Source organism: Haemaphysalis longicornis, unplaced genomic scaffold, assembly GCF_048455015.1.
Source record: "Haemaphysalis longicornis isolate Haplotype H1 unplaced genomic scaffold, Haemaphysalis longicornis Haplotype H1 scaffold_1, whole genome shotgun sequence".
In the NCBI taxonomy this organism is placed as follows: Eukaryota; Metazoa; Arthropoda; class Arachnida; order Ixodida; family Ixodidae; genus Haemaphysalis; species Haemaphysalis longicornis.
The window spans coordinates 407,858,713-407,880,469 of NW_027526203.1; the positions used below are offsets into that span (position 1 = coordinate 407,858,713).

The window sequence follows — 21,757 nt, forward strand, 5'->3', positions numbered from 1 at the left end:
GGCTATCCTGAATATGAGCGATTGAGTTGTGGAATAAACCTCCGACATCACTTTGGGGGAAAGCACTTTTGGTTAAAAACTACCAAGAACAGGCACATTTTTCGTTTTAAAAAAATGATATCGTGCTGTTAGCAAAAAAAAAAAAAAAAAAAGAAACATACCACCGGAGGATCGAACCACCAACTTTGCAACAAAAAACGAGCGCGTTACCACTGCACCACCGCTACAATCGGAAACCAAGCCCGAACAAGTGCCATTTAGTTGGTTTGTCAACCTAAATCGCCCATGAATGCATAAATATTGTGAGTTATGTTTACTGCTTCTCGTATATAACCCATTCCGGCAGTCATACCGCTTCTTGGGCACGCACCAGTCTCCGAAACGAGGCTGACCTTGAGAAGTGTAGCCAGCTATCTCAACCTAAAAGAGATATCGCACATCCCCGTTCTCCGTTGGTTCTCCCCGACGAAAGCCAACGTAGCTATGAGTGAAATGGCATAGAGGGAAATGGCATGCGCGCCCGGAATTAAAATTATGTTGCGTAATAATACCGTGCTTAGATCTGTCTCAAGGCAGCTGATTACAACTAAGGAGGATAGGCGAAGCGCTAGACCCGTAGTCTGCCGCGTACAATTTAAGCCATGCCACGGACGGTTCTGTCCGCGGGCTCAGCGCAGCGAAAATGAACACGTACGGTTTGACGGTTTGACCCTGTCGCAGCGAAAAAAAGCTGCCCATGTTTTCAACGTAAGTGTCCGCACTGCCATCCTTACACCAAAAACGGCGAATAAAGGGCATACAGTTTCATACCAGCCCTCCAAGTTCTGGCTTAAAAACAAGAAGCGCTAATCAAAGTAGCTTTTCTCTAATATGCCAAGTTTTCAGCAGCACCTTATCAAAAATGCAGTTATTGTTTTTTCTTCTCGAAATTCCCAATGCCACCGCTATGTTTCTGTTATTATATCAGTCCTTCGCTATCGAATGAATTTTGGCTTGCTGCCAGCATTCGTTCGGAAAATGCCTTTCCATCATCAGTACAGCAGTCAAGCTTGCCGTCACGCGAACATCTGCCGTCATCGCGCGGCGTGCGTGCCAAGTTTTCGTCAACACCTTTTCAAAAAGGCAGCTTTTGGAATTTTCTCGCAACGGTCAATGCCAAAGCTATGTTTCTGTTATTACAAGCGCTTCGATCTCGTATAAGTTTTGGCTTTCTGCCGTCATTCATTCAGAAAATGCCTTTCCATCGTCAATTCAGCAGTCAAGCTTGCCGTCACGCAAACATCTGCCGCCATTGCGCCGCAAGCCTGCCAGCATGGAGGAAGGTGCTGGAAGGTGCTGAAAGGTGCTGGCAGGCATGCCATCATGCCTGCCAGCACCTTCCAGCGTCTCCTTCCAGCAGCTTCCATTACAGTTTCTTACGTACATCAAGCTTTCCAAGGCGACCATCAAACGCAATCAACCTTTCCAGCAATGAATCTTGATGGTTGGTTGATGGAATTTTCAACAGGGTTATCACTCTACACTGTACGAACACCACTTTTGGCAAATACTGTATCTAAAGAGCTTTCATTTTTAGTATACACATCACTGTGGAATACCTATTGATTACGAGGTTTAACGCGCCGACGCTACACAGGCGATTAGGCGCGCCGATCTTTAACGTGCGCCGAAATCTCGAACATACGGGCCTTGTCGCTTTCCGCCTCCATCAGAAAAGCGGCCGCCGCGGCGTGGAATATAATCCCGCAAGGTTAACTAGATATATATTGAATATGCTGTATGCTTTTTCTTAGCAAAAGAAAGACACTTAACACGCTATACTCAATGTGACCGTTTAAACAATCAAGCCAAGATGTATTTATCAACGTATTTCAATAAAATAAGGCTATTCTCAACAGCCAAACAGAATGCGCCGTAACACACCTTAAAAAAACTTACGTGATGCGCCCACAGAAGGCTTTCTCAAAACTGCGCCGCGACCCATACCTCCTGCGACCACCCACGAAATGTGAGGGTCCGAAATCAAGACGTGGTGGCTCAGTCATACACTAACCTCAGAACTCTTGACCTTCCCTATTTCGCTCGAAACGAATCGAAGGGGGGAGTAGTAGACGAGTAAGTTCACTCCAGCCGCCTACTGCCGCCATACGGTGCGCGAGTGCTGCCTGAGCCAGGGGCGATATGCGGCAGTGGAATGGCTGGACTATGCAGCCGTCAAATACGTCGGCCCGCTCACTTGAAGGCGCCGCTTGCGGCGGCAATATATTTCGGGCCGCACAAAAGTGCATCAGAACTCCGCAACTGCGCCCTGAAATGCCGCAGCGCGGGATACATAAGTCGTGAACGGCGCTGCCACAGGCGACCTGCAGCGCGGAAATTGCGCCGGGGTGAAGAACAATCCGCGGCCGCGGACCACCTGTCCCGCGGCGTCCGCCGACCGGCCGGCTGGCCGATGTGTAGTGGGCGGAAGGAATTCGCCCAAGGCCGAGCGCTCGCCGAGCGTAGGATTTCTGGAGTGTTGCAGCCGCCTCGGAGGGCGCAACACGGCGTCGAGTCGCCACCTTGTGTACCGCCACCGACTGAGTGCTCCAGTGATCAGTTGCCGCATTTCATTTGCCGGCTACGGCACACGTTTCCTTCGCCAATCTCTCCTCCCGTGACCCAATAAGGAGAGCCGGGAGACGCAGACAAGGACAGACTTTTCGCATACAGCTGTGCTAATGAGACGAAACAACGGCAAAGTACGTTAGAGAAAAAGGATCTGCATATGAGCGATCACATCATTTTTTTCCCGCCTGCCCACTAAGAGAAGAGCACGACATAAGGCAGCCCCTGTGAAGTTTTCTTGTCGTAAAGAGCAGAAGTAAGAATAACTCCCCCCTGCATCAAATACAGCCATTTGTATTCAGCTGTTGTCGGACCCACTCGAGCTTCCCGGATGCGAGGCTGTGCAAGCGCCTACCGTGTCGCCTATTTCATATTATAAACATTGCACTGGCTTAAGGTGCCACCTGCCCGCGTGCAAACCAAGCAAGAGTTCAATACGGCAAATTAATTTAACAACACTCCTTATATTGTCGAAGGGGCAGAATGTCCGCTTAGCAAAGCGACTAAATTGAGTCTTGAACTGGTCATACAGAAAGGCAATATGCAGACCGTTGTAGCCCCACAGGGATCGCCACGGTTTTGATGCAAAAAAAATGAATGACAAAGGTAGTAACGATCGTGCTTATGACGAACGCGGACAATATTGATTATAAATGTCGAAATGATGTGGTTGATTGATTGATTGTGGGGTTTAACGCGCCGACGCAACGCAGGCGATGAGGCGCGCCGTAGTGGAGGGCTCCGGATTAATTTTGACCACCTGGGGGTCTTTATCGTGCGCCGAAATCTCGTACACACGGGCGTTTTTGCTTTTCGCCTCCATCAGAAAAGCGGCCGCCGCGGCCGGGAATCGAACCCGCGACCTCGTGCTCAGCAGCGCAAGAAATGATGTGGTTCATCAGTCACGAGCAACACGTGGAAGATCCAGCCAGAACGATTATAACGGCATGCAGGCACTTAGGAACTTTTTGAGAAATGTATCTGACCCTGTGTCAAGATATCGGCGCACGTTAAAGCTCGCCAATGGTAGAAATTAACCCGGCGCCCTCCACTACGGCGGGCCTCAAAGCCCACGGTGTTGCGTCGGAGCGCTAAACCCCACAATCAACGCACAGCTGACAGCCGGGGAGCCCTGTTTCACCGCTGCTTCAAGTACACTGTAAGCGGATGTAAGAAATGACGTATGTTGAGAAGTTCAAGTTGCCGCCAGGAATACATGGGATAGTGAGGCACATTTTAGCCCAGGGCTCCAGATAAATTTAGATTGCTTGCAAAAGGGAGCCTAGGGTTCCAGGTTAATTTAAACTGCAGACACTGTCAAATTCTGAAAACCAGTGAGCCTTAGCCTTTGCCAGCACAGTGCTATAAACTGATTTGGATGCATCCATTACGGCGTCTGTAACAGCCTTTCGTTCGGTGACGTCTAACTACAAATTTGAACTTCAGCTTGCCAATGCATTTTTTTTAAACCTGAGGCCACTATACATTTGCCCATGCTTTGCAGGCGGTCCAAAATGCATACATAACTCTGCGTTATGGCGCGTCAGCTGAAGTATCGTTCCGGCATGTCTGGATCCACCCTTGGTTTTGCTGTTCTAAAACTCCCCATTACCACGGCAACAGTGACCTTTAGAATAACAACATACTGTGACCTCGGGAAGCGAAAGACAGGGGCATAGTGCCGAACCAGATATGGCGTTGTGCGGGCACACATCGCTACGTCCCTGCAACACTTTTTTAAACTTTTTGCGAAGTCTAAACTGCTTTCAGAGCGCAGACAACCAACGCATCCAGTACTTAGATTAGGGGGTCGCAAAGTACCTCAGCCAAGAATTACTGCCCATCCGATAACTTTAAAATTTGCTCAAAAGATTTTTCTCTCTCTCCCTGCCTCGGCGTTCTCCGACCGCTGGAATTAAGCCATTATAGCCTTGTAACCGCTATTGGCCGGCTTTCCTTCAGTTGCAGCAATGAACGCATTCGATAGCCACTTTAACAAGAAAGCCACAGAAGCAAAGCAGGAATGGAAGGCGTATCTGCTGCGACGAGCAAATCACGCAGTGCCGCTCCGTCCTGGCGATAACTATAGCTTTCGCAGTGCTTCCAGACGCGAAGGAAAGAGTGAAAGCGCTTATCGGAAGTGCTGCAGAGTTCCTTTAATGCCCCCTCTGAGTGCTTGCAGCATCGTCACCAGGAAACGTAATAATTACTCAACAAAACACACTCGCCCAGTTGAAGGGCACATGAAACATTTTCTGAACGCCTGAAATACCTCGTAAACATGGCAAATAAACGCACCCAGTCCTTAGATTAGGTGACTACTAATTTTTTAAGCTTAATGCTACTGCACCACGCACATAAGATGATAACTCAACTTCGCTCGAAAGATTTCTCTCCCTTTTTTTTCCTCGCGTCCCTTAAAGCCCGTGCCTTCTTTGTGTGCTTATGTTACGTCACTGAAGTATTATCGCCGATTTTTACCGGTTCCGTTTAAGTTTGAACCCATTCAGGAGCCGCTAAGCACAACGAAAGCAAAGCAGAGAATAAAAAAATTACCTGCTGCAGTGAGAAAATCACGGGGAGCCGTTCTGTGCCGGTGATGGCAATGGTTCTCACAGGGCTTCCAGGCACAAAGGGAAAAGTGAACGCCCGAAGTAAGCTCTGCTTCAGGCCTCATTAACGTCTCGCTGGAGATTGCGAATTAGCTCCCGAGATGCATATCGCTTCTCTTAATTTCCAATAAATATAGGACGGGCGCAAACTTTCCAAAGTGTTCTTCGCTCAGCCTTGGCACAGATTCAAATGCATATTAACGGAAAGTGAACTTCATCCACCCCGGTCGGCGTGCCCGATTGACGGGAAGAAAAAAAAAGGGGGCCAGAGAAACTTTCAAGAAAAGGCAAGAGGAAACGGGGATGAAATAACCGGCGTCAGGATGCCAAGAAGCGTGGGAGAAGTCGCCGCGGAGGATCCTGTCTGCGTCGTCGTGACTCAGCATTGCTGCCCAACTCGGAGACCCGTAGCAAGAGGAAATACGAGGAGATACGGAAAGTCCCCACCTCCGCCTTTACAACGAACGCTCTCGACTCATATTATCGTACACTTCCTGTTTTCCAATTAAAGCGGTGGGAAATAGAAGGAGGAGCGCCGCTTTGAATTTCCTCCACGAGGATGCCACTACAACGATGGCTCGGTGTCGGCAATAGCTAAGACCGATTCGTCGCAACGGTACCTATGGTCTCAATGGAAAAAGAAAAAAAAAATGGACCCGGCCATTCAGCTCTCTGCTACACATGTACAGAGGAAGGGGAAGAAAAAGCGACTTCCCTGTAAAAGCTACCACCGGGTTACCATTTTTACTTTTAGTTCTTTAAATTTGATAAACGTGCTTACGTACAACCAACAAGGTTCCATAATCTCAACAGGTACAGGTTGTCATCGGCTGCTAACTATATACGGCTCCTTTCACGATCTCAACCACAAAAAATGCTGATCTGCACTCTGCGATTCAACACTCCCTTGACTAAGCCTGTCAAAGACTGACGAGTTGTTTAAAGCTCGTCTCTTGCTACTCGCATTTTAAACACACACAAAAAAACTTACTCACTCAAGTTACATGCTGCAACTTCTGCTTTGCCGCTAACATTTGAGCAAAGCATAGTCCCGATTCATTGGCAGAGAGAACGTTTCCAGCTCATCGATGCCATCCCTTAAAGACTAAGTACGGTTCTGCCAACCTCGCTGTACCGCTACCAGGCGGAATACTCCGATGATTTCACGGCCTTGAACGAACTTCGTGTATACCGGAGTGGCTGGGAAGTTCGCAGGCCACGGAGAAGCACGGAAGAAAGAGCCGAGCGAGCCGCCAAGGGCTCCTGACATAAGCGCGTGAAAGCATGCAGGCGGCGAGACGCTGCAGCAGCAGCTGCGATTCTCTGAACTGTCGACCCCCGAGCCGCTGCGGCCGGCGGCGCGACATGACGCCTCCATTTGCATACGCCCCGGCGGACGCCGCAAAAGGGGCGCGAAATGCACGGGAACTGAGTCAAGGCGAGAGGAGAGTAGGACGTTTTGGAAGGACGGCCCGATTGAATGACGACGGCGGCGAGTCGTTCCGGGCCCACTCTTACGTCGGACCGTTTTCTCCGCGCCGGCGCTCGTTGGCGGTTTACAGGCACGCCGCCGCCGGCTGCTGACCCGTTTCTCCTCTTTCCACCCGGGCGTCAAACTGGGGCCGCCGGTATTGACGCGGACTGGTTTCCTGTCAAGTTCGGCTGCGGTTCGTTGACATGACAGCGAAAGTAGCGATTTCCAGCGCGCCCGAATAAAAGCGCCACAGAATGTCCGCGAGCTGTAGAACTGCGCTGACACCGATGAGCGCTCCGCGTATCGATTACGTCACGCCGCAAAGGTATACGCCGCGCTGACCGCCGCAGTGCAGACAATTTGACCTCTGCTGCGGAGCCTGCCACACGACGGCCGCCGAGAAGAGGCCTCCATCAGACTGCCCGGGAGGACACGGAGGCCCGATCACCTGCCTCGTTGATTTCCCGTTTTCTGAGAATAGTACCTCGCGGAATCGGAATTTTCGTCCCGCCGATTGATGGGCACGAAACTATGTCGCCCAAAGCAGTGGACGTGCGCTCAAGTGCTTTTCTCGAGTTTTCGTCAGTGTTAAGCGTCCCTTTTGCGCTACAGTCATCCACGCTAAAATAACGTTTTGGTGCCCACCAACTTCCATTTTCCTGACTCCTTCCAGAGGAAAAAAAAAAAAAAATGGGGCGTAGAGAAACTTCAGTGGGTATGTGGCCAAAAGGACGTGGATTCAAGCAAGAGCTTTTTAACGGGCCGATAAATCCTGTTCGTGGGCATTTGTGAATTCGGTCTTCATCGCAAATACGGCTTCCAAGTTCAGCAATATATAACCTAGTTTGGATGCTCCCAGTAAGAACGTCTCAGTGATTGAGGAACTGAGGCGGGGTTGAAGTAAACAAAGGGCATCGGCATTCGCTGCCTTTGCTTGATCTAGATGAGGCTTGCATGGTTTGCAACAAAAAGCAACTTTTGACTACCACGTGTTCAAACTAATTGCGGCACAATGACTTCAACTTCCTCTGCAATACCAAGGTGGAACAGTTTACCACCTGCTGTGAATTCAATTCTTAGCGCGTCGTCATTTAAATCATCCCTGAAAGACCATCTTTTGTCCTGTTGAGCGTTTTTCTGTCACTATTTTGCTTATTTATTCCTGATGCAAAATGGGTATGACGATTTTGTTCTTCACTGATGAACTATTTCCTGTTTTAATTGTTTACTTCTAATGTATTTACACTTTTTTCAACGCCTTATATCGTTGTACTGTTAATTATTTCTGTTAAAGTTTATTGTAATTATTACCTCTTATTAACTTAACGAGGATCCCGAAGCAGTCACCGGCTTTGTCTGTAGTGCTTTTACTTATGTATTTTTATAATGCCCTTCAATAAACTTCCATGACTCTTTGGCTGTGAGGCAAATGCCAACTATCCGAGCAGCATTTGCTTTCGCGGCATTTATTGGATTTAACACACAAACATCGTGTTGTCTTTGTTTAAATACCACTTATATTATCCGCCATGTATTCCACAGTAACACGTCACATAACGTCGCATGCAACCAACTTTGCACAGCCTCCTTTTTTACTGTCTTTTGTCTCAGAATGTCACACATGCTTGACTTCAGCGAACAATACGTCGGTGCGTACGAAACGACGTCACAAAGTGTTCCCTCCATAATTTTTTTCCGCTCGTTATTGGTGTGCCAGCTCAGGTCAAAAAGCATTGCAAACGAATGAATGAATGAATGAATGAATGAATGAATGAATGAATGAATGAATGAATGAATGAATAAAATAACGAAGTGTTACACCGTTCTCAAAGTTTCTTATTAATCTCGCTTTGCCGCTATATGTATGCACACGTGTTCCTAACTAAAGAGGATTTTATAACTTGGCATATATGATGTTTTGAACGCAACGTACGCCCTGCTGTTAGAAGTTCCGTATAGGTTAGCATATATTCCATTCCTCTTATGTTCACCACTAGTGGTTCGCAAAGTGAGTCCTTTAAGGTCAAAGTGTAAGCCTATGCTGTCCATTAGCGGTATAGCCGCCTGAGTGAACGCCCACCAATCGCAGTGGGGCGAATCTCCATCGGCGGTCCCTGGCTTTGCCGCTACAAGCACGCATTTGACCGGAGGCCTCGATTGTCTATGTAATTTTTGCACCCATCCCCGTCCCTAATTAAAATACAGCCGCCTCCGCCGGAAGCTGCAGACGTGTTCTGGGATACGCAGCCCGACACCACATGGCGGTTACACCGTTCCGCCCCGCGGGCCGCAACGTGGAAACAAGAAACCGAACACGGTTTGGCATAATGAACGAAAAGAAGAAAAGCGGGAAGTGCCGCGCTCCATGCCCACAGGCGGCCCTGATAAAACATGGCCAAACAGAAAACAGGCGCAAACCACTGTCGGGGTGTGCACTAAGCAAAACAGAAACGCACGCATATATTTAGGCATATATATTGCTGCTACCGCAGAAAGCGTACATCCGGAGTACAAGAACGGGCATCCTGGAGAGGAGCGACCAAAGCTGGGGTGAAACCGGAGTAAAAGCGGGTGTGGGCCGGGCAGGAAAGCCGGAATGACGCGCAGAAACGAAGAGGAAGGACGCGCCAAGCGGAACTGGCAGCCGTACTCCAACCGCGAAGAGTCGCGCCCGCCTGTTCGGGCGAGGTCAACTGCAGCGAAAACTGAACGCCCCATCAGCTTGTGTATGCTCGGACAGAAGGCGAAAAAAGAATGCGTGTTATAAAACGATGTGCCCGAATTTAGTTATATTGTCAGTTCATGAATTCCGGTCAAGTCAGGCTATATAACGAAGCAACGAAGTCACTGGAAATGCGCGAGGCGGTATCGTTTGGAGCCTCACTCGACGACCACTTTATTCATTCTTACGCGGCATCGAGGCCAGCCGAGGTGCAAGAAGGAAGAGAAGGAAACCATAAAAAAAAAAGTGCATACCTTGGCTTGTTGCAATGTGCACAGCGCGGAACCGACGAGGATGAGAGAAGACAGACAACGCGAGCGCTATTGGTGTGCTCCTCTCGATTTTGTCTGTACCGTGTTCTGCAGATTTTAATGAATAAGCAACAAGCTCAATAAGTTCTCATACGGCTTCTGTGTGTGCGCCTACATGAAGCACGTATTCAGGTTCAAAGACCGCCTTAGTTGAGGACCCCTGACTATATTAAAACCCCTCGAGACTTTCTGGACGTGCGCTGGCATTCATGCACCTAGGCGTGCTCGCATTTAGTTTCCATTTCAAATGCGGTAGCTGCAGACATGCTTCGAACCAATAACCTTGTGCTGAGCATGCAGCTGAACGCTGAGCCCGGGCGGGCACTTTCGAATATCGTTCTAAGTGCGAAAGGCGACGAAAAATAAATAAGAAAAACTTTGAACGCGAGATATAGAATGCTTTTTACCACCGCAGTGTGTGTTGACTCAATTGGTTGACGTCTTACTAACAAAAACCATCGAGTTCATCAAGAAGGATGGTGAAAGAAAGAAAAAAACAGTGAGAGCAAATATCTGTGCATTTTTTTTAATATTCAAAAACAAAATTTATGTCCCCACAATATGCTAAGCACCTTGGGCGCTAGGTAGACAGCAACACGGTCACGCCAGGCAGTCGAAATTTACATTTTTAAGCACGACACACCCCAGTGCCTTTGCGTCAAGTCCACGCCCCAGCCAAGTCAAGGGAACAGTGTGGGGAGGCTCAGCGACCGACCCGTCTAGAATTTCTAAGAAATGCCTCGGTTGACAGCGCAGACAGACTTTTTTTGCACAAAGGCACATGCTCACCACCTATGGTATAAAGAAGTATAAAGTATGGTGTAAAGAAGGTTTTTTCTGGTGGTGTCGTCGAGTGCACGAAACGTGAAAATGAGTGTTCCAACCACGCAAGCCAGGTAGCAGGTGAACAGACGGGCAAAAATGCAAGCGAACAAGCCAGCAAGCGAGCGGGTAAACGGCTGTTTGGGGGCGCATGCTCCATTTACAGGATGCAAAGGTAACAAGCCCCCAAGCAGTCAGAGGGCGCAGTTCATGGTCTGTGCGTTTGAACCAGTCTCCTACTCCTACAGCGGCAACGCTGATGCTCAGCCATGCAGCTATTTCATCATCGCGCGAGAAATAGATGCGACATGTCGGCAGTATTCGATTCGCGTCGCTGCGTCAACACAGCGGCCGACAGAAGGGCACAGGACGATAGATCGGAGAGAGCGCGTGGCTGCCTTCGCACCGGAATTGTCAGGGTGACGTGAAGACGAAGCGCGGCTCGCCACCTGCTTCTGCCCAGGGTGGCAAAACAGGAAGACAGAGCAAGGCATCGGGCAGAGGGAGAGGGACAAGATGCTGAAGGTCCACCAATAAATCTGCAATACTTTTTTTTTTTTTTTTGCACCTTGAGACCCTGTCAGTCTTGCATCCCGGCTGTTGTTCAAGTCGTCTCTAGTACTTCCCGTCATCATGAACGGAAACCTGCTGCTCTCAGGTCGATCAGTCTGCAAACCGGGATGAATTGTTCTGATCGGCAGCGCTCGCCAGACATCCAGCGCTCTGAGCACGAGGCACGAAGCTCTGAACCCTAAATGAAACAGCACAGGAAACCGACTCCCGCGGACAAGGCGATGAATGGCATGGAGCAGCTTCCTTTTTCTTCCCGCCGCGTTACACTGCCCAACGCGCCCTTCAGTATTTTGCACGATGGCAGACGTGAAAGCGATATTTCCAGGTAAGCCAAACTCTACAGGTCAAAATAAAGCAACATTCTGCCTTCAGAACTATTACTAGACTTTTAAAACAGCACATGAAACCACCAACTCCTACTCCTAAATCAGCAGCAGAATTATGGTTACGAATCTTCCTTCGAGAATCTCGGATCCCTGTACCGACACCTACGGTGAAAATGTAGTTACACAGAAACGCATGCAAGAAAATGTTGGGGACACGGTGGGCGCGGTGAAGACACTTTTCGTGAGGCTACCAGGCATTTTCTTTTTTACATAAATGCGTATTGGTCCCCACGCTCACATTTACTGATTAAATGTGTATTTTCCTTGTTTCTTGAAGAAATGGTTAACGTGGGGCTTCGTTCATTATTATCATAAAGTCTGTCGGCGTATCTGAGCGATGGAGAGTCACATATAGCACGTTCCGAAAGGCAATGTTCTGTGGCATCATATGCTCGTACCCTAAGGAGGCCGACATACGCTTCTCAACCACATTCATTTTCCTTCTCGTTTCAAGTGCAGATTTGGCGCATTAGAGAAAGATTTCACTTCACAATTGCCGCATCCACAAAGACGCCTAACATTCTCCTCCTAACTGCGCATCAAGGCCAATTACGCCTCTCCGGCCGCCCTCCGGCGCGCTACAGGAGGCGCACACGCGAAAGCCGGGAAGCGGACTCACAATTGAGACAATAGGAAAGAAGCCGCACAGGCAGAGTGCAATTAAAGACCACCGGCAGATGCTTCCCCAAAGTGAGCAACCTAGTTTCGTTCGTAAACACGCGCTAAGGCTGGGGGAGGGGGGCAGGATCCGGGCAGGCAGCCGAGTACAAGCGCGCACTCACGTCTGTATGCAGTGCCGGTAACGCCGCCGCAGAATGTGGTACAAAAGTTCACGTGGGCGACCGCGGTTGCGTGCACCACCGTTTCGGGAGCACTCGAGCCGAGGCTGCAAACACCGCCGCCGTGCAGTGTCTGCGTTCTCCCGCGCGGATACGAGGGCGTGCTGCGCGCGCGGGTCAGCGTTCCGCGCAACGAAGATTGGGGACGGACGTGCGCGGCGCCCGCTGGGAAAGTGAGCCGCTCGGGTAGACACACGGCCGCGGAAAACGCCCAGAGATTTCCGAGTCGGCAGGCCCGTTCAGCGCCCAGAAAAGCTGTCGCAGTGGCCAGATGACCCCTCCGGTCCCGTTTCTTCTGTACGCTGTGCGCGACCGTCCTTTGTGTTGACTCAGACAACGAATCAAACGGACTCGGAGCCCTTTTTGAAACAATTTACGATTCGTAACGAGCTAGGTACGCCCTAACTGCCGCGAGTGTGTTTAGGGGCTGGTTCTACAAAACCTGTATTAAGTGGTACGCTCTTTCCTCGTTCTGTGAAAACACGCCGAGCGTGCACATACCCTGTCGGCTCCGTATTAGCACGCGCTCCTCTGAAGCTATAGGGTGGCCGCTTTTGAAGCGAAGTGGCGTGGTGCGCGGCAGCGTCAATATTTACTGCGTATCTGTCACAACGGTCGACAGGGATCCACAAGACTCGTTTTTGGGTTGTCTCCTGCCTCGACGTGGCGGCAAACGAGCCCCGCGGCGGGCCCCACTGTGGTTAACCGCAAAAGAAATCGTTGACCAGGTTTTCCCCGCCACCAAGCAATCTTGCGACTAGCTACAACTGTCGCACTCGGAAAAGAAACGAAACAAAATCGCGCGTGCGTGCATGCGTGCGTGCGTGCGTGTGCGTGTGTGTACAGAGAGAGAGAGAGAGAGAGAGAGAGAGAGAGAGAGAGAGAGAGAGAGAGAGAGAGAAGTGATAACCAGTGACACGAATAAAATTTAAAAAAAAAGCCACATATGTCTTCGTACTCTCGAATACCTTCATAAATTTTAATTTTTGCGAAAATAACAGCTAACATGAACCACTGCTCGCGACAGACCTTTTCATGAATTCAAGAATACTGCAGTCAGTAATTTGCCCCAAGCACTGCTGGCTGTGGCTGTCGTGTTTTGAAATTAATATTTCAATGTTGCGAGCAATGAATAATAAATAAATAAATAAATAAATAAATAAATAAATAAATAAATAAATAAATAAAGCTTCACCTGAACGCTGTTAAGGTTAAGCCCAGGCAGGTTAAGCCCAAATTATTGAAGAAAAAAAAAGTTTCAGCTTTCCTTTCAGGACGTCTTCGTTGATGAGAAATGCGAAACGAATGGACGGAAAGTTAAGTAGTTCGCGTTCTTCACGCTGGGGCATGAATAACTAAAATTCCAACATTGAATAAACAGCGGAGAGCGAAATATTAAAACTAAAGAGAATACCTAAATTGCGAGACCTCTGCGGTGGTTGGTGCCGGGCAGTAACTCACACTACAAACTTTGCCGCGTTTCTAGTTCGCACTAACTGCCAATATGTTTGCAATGCAAAATACTTCTAGCCCACCCTGGAATGATCTACACAAGTATATCCCTAAAGGATCTTGTGTTCGCGCATAGTTATCTATTGGGGCGTCTATAAGCACAAAGCAAAGCACAAGGGCAAAAACAATAAGCATTTCTGCTCTAATTATGGCCACGATTTGATTATGTTTTCCGCGGGTCTACCCCGAAACTAAATCCAGCGTACGCTGCTGCCTCCACGTTATTTGGTCGCTAAATTCAGGCATGGCTGTGACTAGTTGGTTGAGCAAACGTCGATTTCTACTTAATTAGCTGAACGGGGGGACGTCTACAGCCACCGAGGCAGGCTGCGGTAAACATTGCGTAGGTTACGACGACTTCATGTGGACAGTTTACTGGTTGCCCACACCCCAAGTAGGAACATCTGCTAAACGCGCATTTGCCGCCGGGCCCATTCCAGGGATAAGTGAACGAGAAAGGGGAGACGCGTGGTATCAAAGCTACAGCGACTCGCCACGGGCAGCATTTCGGCAAGAGGACCGCGAAGAATGGCGAGAAAGCGGCGCCTCGCGAGCGACAAGCAGCATTTCAACGCCGCGTCTTGGGCAAAGAGAGAGCGTGGGCTGGAGCAGGGGCACTTGGGGGGGCCGCCCATCAACGCGGAGCAGTAAAAAAAGACAAAGCACAGCCGGGGCTCGGGCTGGCAAGCATCAAAGACACTCGACCGCCACCGCGTCAAGCTGCCCTCTCAGCGGGAAACACAGGGGAAGTATAAAGCTTCTGTTTTGGAAATGACGCTTCATTCAAGCAGCGCTCCTCCGCGGCGACGGCGGCTGCGGGACCCCGGGAACCAGTTTGGAAGTGCGGCAGTGAAGGCAGAACAACAGCCGCGGGGGCCGACGCTCCCTCCTCCTTGGCGGCGCCCTTGCCGAGGAGAGCGAGGCGCCCGCAGGCTGCGGGGAGCAATAAAGCGCTCTTTGCGCGCCGCCGCCGCCGCCGCCGCCGCTTCGAGGGTCGCGCGCTGCGGCCGCAGCCTCTACGCGCCGGGGCCGAGGCAACGCTGCCCGCGAGTTCGAGCAATTTCTCCCCTGCTATTAGCTGCAAAGCTAGGGACCGCGCTGAAAGGGAGAGGGAGCCGAAATTGTCATGACGCGGGCTCCTTCGAGCATCCGACGAAGTGCACGCAGGGAGGCAGCACCACCACCACTACACGAAAGGAAATCAAGTGGCACGTTCGGACCGGCCCACCAGAGCTTGCACGACCCGTCCGAGCGGGGGTCAATAACGCCTGCGCGCGGCTCGCATCGTTCACATGTTGCAAGCAGAGATGCCGACGTGCACATAAATTTGCACACGAATCAGTACGACAGGCTGTCGCTTTGTTTCGCGTCAAATTTCCGCCCTTGGGAAAAAAAAAAAAAGATTTCCAACATCGAATTTCGCCGTAAAAAAAAAAAAAAAAAACCAGACGGCCAAGCTAAACCAAGGCGCGGTTTCACGGTTGAAGATTGAAAACTTACGCACAGCATGAACAAAACGGCCGACAAATGGCGCTAAGCACATGGCCAGCGAGCAGCATTCTGCTTGAGTGACACCGCAAACATAACCTGGGCCTTTTGCTAAATGATTTACCAAGAATGACGGCGGGCCGCTTACACGGTGGCTGCACTTTTCTCCCAGCTTTGTCCCAGAGAGTGGGCAATTTATCAGCGGCTTAAGAAGACACCGATGGCACCGCCATCTATCAGAAGTGACAGAACGATCACGGTGAGGAGTGTGCGAGTATGAAGAAAAAGAAACGGCGGGTAGCATTCCGAGAAACGGCATGCTTTACTTTTCTGCAGTTGTCACCTGAGCCTCCCCCACCCCCCGCCTTCACTTCCATGCCATAAACAAAAAGTCAGTTGAGAAGAATGATTGTTGACTCGGAGATGTTTGAAGGAAGATGTAACGAATGATGTCTGCCCTATCCCGTGGAGCAAGTGCACGCCGCCAAAGCTACGGGCTCGCAGACGAAGAGCGCTTCCCTGTCGACGAAAAGTCGGAAGTCACTATCACTTGGTTAGGGCCTGTGGTGAATTTGCGTAACAGTTATTTTTGGCTACATGCGCGATCTTTTGTTTTACGGTGATGCGGAAGTCTAGACACCTATAATTTATTTAAAAGCTTACGCAGCAAGCGACTTATGCGGCAACCTCGCGAACCACGGCAATGACGTAACGATGGTTTCAAAGTGGCCTGGCGCTATGGCAGTTCCTAGCTTTTATTACCTACATATTAACGGTAAGATTGACTTTCAATTTTTTTTCGAAGCAATTGTATCAATGCAACAAAGTAACCGATTAAATATACGAATGAAAAAGCTTTGCCAACAGTAAGGTTTGACGAACTAAAACACATATTACAAGCTGCTCGTGCGTTAGCAATGAATTGTTTACGTCTGCTTCTTTTTTCGTTACAGGTTACTTAATTTTATAAAACTGAAATTTCAGCTGTAGGGCGTCAAAGCTCTACATCTGCGCCATGAGGAACACCGTAGTAGGGTGCTACGCGGGTTAATTCAGACCGCCCAGGATTCTTTAACGCTTAAAAAAATAATACTGATAAGCCGAAAAGACTCCACAATCATCTCGATCTGGGCGTTTGTATAGCTTTAAATGAAACAAATAGAGAGAGAGGGGGGGAGGGAAGGAGGGAGGGAAAGATCAAATATTGACCAACAAAGCACCACCGCACTCGCTGGTGTATTAAAAGGAGCGTTGCGACTTGAAAGGTATTTGTCAGAATTGCCCGCGAAGACCCGCACAGGACGCAACGTAACCAACTGTCAGCACTTTCTCGGTGATGCGACCGATTCAAAGCATTGGATATCGACTGACGCCTACCGATAAAGAGTACGACGATCGTGTGCTCCTGCCGACGTGCCATTCACGGCAATGCCTCGCTCAGATGAATGCCCGAGACTTATTTATAGCCTTGAAAAGAGCGGAACGCACTTGCTAGTACGACGAAACATGTCAGCGAGAAAGGTCGGTGAGAGTGCGGCAGGTCGGCACTGCTTGTCCAAGATACGGTCGCGTTCAAAAGTGCTCGGAACACTGGTTCCCGTCCGCCGGGAATGGGAAACGCAGCGGGCAGTGAGTACTCAGTCGCCGGCTTGTTAAGAAAAGTGAGCGCTCTTCCCAGCGACGGCGACCCTGCAGCGCGCAATCGTTTTCCCAGATCTGTCTCCGTTTGCTGAAAAGACGGCTCCATCAGTTTGGACCCCCGCTTTGTCAGATAAACCACACGCAGTGACCCGCCACGCTGACAACGAAGCACCAGAGCCACTGCTTTGCTGCTCAGTCACTTGACCTTTGAGGGAGACTGAAATGAAGCACTGGGAAACGAAGACGTGCTGGTTGCACGAACTGTAAAGCTGTTCTTTACAAGAACTTGTTTTGCCGGGTCGCCTTTAAATTGACTTGCTTGCTTGATTTATTCGTGATTGATTGACTGATTCATTCATTTTTATTAGTATTTGAATTGCGTTCCGCTACAGAAACGGGCCATAAACAGTAGAGGATGACATTGTGCCGGCACGATGCAATGCGAGAAGAGCACTAGGTTCCTCCTGCTTATTGCTATAGCAGTAGCCCAGCAAACGCCCCAAACTGGTATTTCAGGAATATACGGCAGACCAAACAATTAACCACGGCTATTATTCCAGTATATTATTTGTAGGACATATAAAGCACACTGCAGCAACTACCGGCAATTTCGTCCTCGGCGCGTTATCACCGCCTCGTCTCTTCAGAACTGCCGTATTTACTCGCATAATGATCGCACCCCTGAAGTAATTTCCCGGGCAATGAATGCACCCTGAACTTGCCGCACCAGTGTGTCGTACGTGTGCCAAGTCTAGCTGATGATGATCGTGCTTGTCCCTGTTTCCTCCCCTTTCAAAGCGGACATGCCTTTGAATGGACACCAACTTAATTGAGCCACAGACGTGCCATGCACCCCTCCTCCCTCTAACTGGGCTGCCAGCTACGGGGTAGCCGTCCCAGGCAGGTATTTGATTCTGCAGGTAGAATGAATACAGAATACACCACTGATTGCCATTCACATTGGTGCGGTGCTTCGATGTCTAGCTTTCACACGTAGCAGCGAAAAGACCGAAACGAAACCCCTAACTCAACAACAATTAAACAATCTTTATAGCAGACTGCAATGATAAAAGTGCGAGGCAAGAAACAAATAATCAAAATGCGCACAACCTGCTGCATCACAAAATATATAACACACATGAGAAAAAATAAACAAAGAATATTGTAACGGTGAAAGTGAGCACTGGGGTTTGTAGCAATAAAGAAAAGCACTTTATTTAGAGGGCGAACTTGTGCCCGTAAGTCTGCTGTCACCGCTAGCTACAGCGTCCACCGAAACTGCTCCTTCGTCTTTCTCTTCGCCTTTTTCTCAGCTGCTGGCTTCAACGTCCTCACTTCGAATACTGGGTGTGGGCCGCTGGGTCTGTCTGGCAATGATGATAATAATGCCGTGGCAATATTATACACACCATTTGAAGATTATTGTTCACTTCCATTACTTTCAAGGTTACAATTAAGGCAAGTTCCCAAAGCACTTGATTATGGTCCCTGGTAACTGATGATCGTTTATTTCCAATCAAAACTTGCGCGGCCTCTTCCGATGGGTGCACGTACAAAGAAGGGAAGCTTTCGCAGATCTGTAGGCGTCGATCATGGCAAGTCCAATAAGTCAAAGGTAACATGTTTGCTTGCGATACGAACTGACTAAATTCGCGCATTCTCGAGTAGTACGACAGCGCGGGATTCTACCGTCCGCCAAGGTAAAAAAAAAAAAAAAAAGATCAGACCAAATATTACTCACAGACCACCTCGGAAGGCGCATTTATCTCATACGCCCGTTTTTGTCTGTTTGCTTGATTTTTGCAGTTTTTGTCACCCCGAGTTGGTTCTTCCCTGCGAAGCTTCCGAATGATGGCGCAGTCTTCCCTATGCATCCACGGTGCGAATGAGAGAAAAGCGAAGGTTGCTGTCGTTTTCTGCCATTCGCGGTAGCAACAGAGAGGCTGCGTCAGCGGTCACGAATCTTTATGCGCCGGAAAAGGGCCAAGAGCTTTTCAGAGCACACCCACCATTTTTGCCTCATTACGCACTACATATGCTAAGCGTGGGCAGAAGGAACCGGGTAAAGCTAAGCAGAACATGAAATGCTTTTTTACCCTTGTAGAGGAATACCAAATTGCGAAGCCTCTGGATATCGCAAGTTGCAACTGTTGCCCACCACGAGGATTTCTTTCCCGTTCCTCTTTCTAATATGGTATGGCGGTGTGCAAGACAATATTTGTGCTGCTTGAGGCTTAGCAAATTTGAAAACTACAAATGCCTGTAAACCTTCATAATAATGCCTCTGAGCCATAGACGCCCGCGGGGTTTCTTCCGGTGGTGCAAGCTGTAGATGGAGATAGCCAAGGTAATGCAACGGAACGGGTACTGGTCCAAAACTGAAGGACTTACGAAAAGACGGATAGGCTAAACGTTTACGAGGCTTTTAAATACAACAAAAACAAGCAATTAGCCTCGCATCCATCGGAAAGTGCGACTACCGTTTATCGTTTTATCGCCTCGACCCCATCCTAAGGGGACATTCGCCCTAGGATGGGGCAGGTGCCGCTGTCCCCTTCCCCACTCCACCCCTTGTGGACGCCCATTTACAGTACAGCGAATATAAATTCGGCAACACAAATGCGGAGAACACAATACAGCTAAAGTGCTGTCATTCTCGACTTTCGAACCCCCAAAGTGGTCATCAACGCACACTGCAATGGCGCGCGCGCGTTTTTCGACAGATGCTCATTTGTCTTCGCAGAACGCGGTGTTTCTATTCGTGAAACACACGATGAGAAATTACTCTTTCCATCGTTTGTCTTGGAGAAGGAAGTGCGCGAGATTTCGCAAATGGCCAACATTTGTTTTTTCCTTATATTCGAAAGCTAAAAGAAGCCCCGAACTGCTGCGTACACGCTACGCCACCATTGATAACACAAGGAAAGCGCGACACACTCGTGTGCCGAACGCGTGCACGCCATCTGTTTTGCTTCTTCTTTCGCTGTCAGCCAATGAAGAAGCCTCCAGTGAGAGCATTTCGTGAGCATAAGCACCCCACAGTGGACTTCGAATAGCGCGTGCGTGAAAAAATAAAGAAAAAAACGAAGAAATCAAAGCCCTTTATTTTGAGAAAAATGGTTAAAACGCGAAGCTTTCTCCCGTGCAACCTGAGTCAAAGTCAAAGCCTAATACCCAAACTGCGTGAACCATGTCGGAATAGAGCAATCGGACACACACACACAAAAAAATAGCGCAATCGGACAGACGTCGGCTTCATGACGCGAGGGACCCAGGCTCGATTCCGACCACGGGAAGCTTTTTTTTTTTTTTTTTTTTGCTTGAGGCGTTCTGTGCGAGTTGACTTTCCTGCAGTGCGTTTAGGTGTAACGATGGACAGCACCAGTATGGTATAAAAAGCTTCACTTTAAAAAAAAATGCGAAGAACTAAGTCGTTCTAATCTTGGGCGGAATGCTCGAGGTGGTCATTTTGAAACGAATAAAACTCCAAATTACGCTCCTCGTGTACATTCGTTCTAATGCATAAGCATTCTTGCCGACTAGCTCAGCACCAACCGTGTAATGCCTTATATCAGTAGAATAATGCCTAACGGCAAATTTACCAATTGAATTTGTATAATAGCGGAAATGTTGATAATTGGCAGAAAGCACGCAAAAACAAAAAAAAAAGAAACTTCGAAATTAAAAAGGACAAAAAGCCCAAATCGGCTACTCACGGCCAAATCTGGCTATTAAAAAAACATACTGAAGAAAAACGGCGTAAGAATTACTGCGCATTAGCAGACAAATCTCAAAATTTCTGTGCATCTTTTTCTTGCCTGAAAAGCGGATAAATTTCCACTACACTTTACTTTCCTCCGGCATAGCAATGAAGTTCCAGAGACGGTCACACTTAAATTTTTCAAAAATTACTATTCGTCGTTGCTACACTGTGGTAGAACTTGTTTCCGTATGCCGACTACGGTGCGGGAGTAATCGGAGCTTCAACATCATTCCTTCGGTGGGTTCTCTTCTTCAGCTCTGGCATTTTTAAAAGGCATTTCTATGTGGACTCAACGAGGGAGCCCGTCTGCCCGTGCGCAAAGCTTAATGAGTCCAACTTTCGCACCAGGATACAAAAATACCAGTAATAAATGAAAGGCGCTGGCCTTCATACTTTGATTTCGCACTCTTCATACAGGCCTTGAGAAATCCCTTCCCAGCAACGCATTTGTGTATATTGATGAGGCAGACTTTAAAGGGGCTTGGGGTATACAGTTTGATAGGGGTTCGTGAGGATTTGTGGAGGTATTTAATGTAAGGCCCTATTGCCACCATATCTTCGCACGACCTTTCATACTCCCCTCAAAAACGTCTTTCCAGCAAAGCATCTGAGTACAGTCGAGAAGCCGACTTTGAGGGGGCTCGGTATACACGGTTTTATAGGGATACATGGGAGCAAATATTTAGAGGTATTTAAGGAAAGGCCCTGGGGCCTTGCTACTTCTTCACCAGATTGCTCATATGGCTAATGCAAACATGTCTTCCCAGTAATGCATGCGTGTGAAGTAGTGATACCGCCTTTAGAGGGGCTAAGTGCTTAGCAGTGCGGCTTAGGCGATCCATTCTATAATTACCTTGGAAGTTGCGGCGATTTTTCTTTCGCCTCGCTTGGCCTCATTCAAAGAAAGCTGAAGCGGTCCTAGATACTTGAGGAGGCTCAGCTTAAATCTTGATGTTTTAATAGCCTCATGGCCTCTACTCGGTGGTAATTCTGAAGAATTGCTTGGG

At 48.8% G+C, this 21,757-nt stretch overlaps 1 protein-coding gene across 4 annotated transcripts in view; it reads right to left on the reverse strand.

Annotated features, from left to right (window-relative positions):
• Positions 1 to 21,757, reverse strand: part of LOC144155468 (puratrophin-1-like) — a 640,065-nt gene that overhangs the window by 204,379 nt on the left and 413,929 nt on the right. The gene's annotated exons all lie outside the window — the stretch shown is intronic.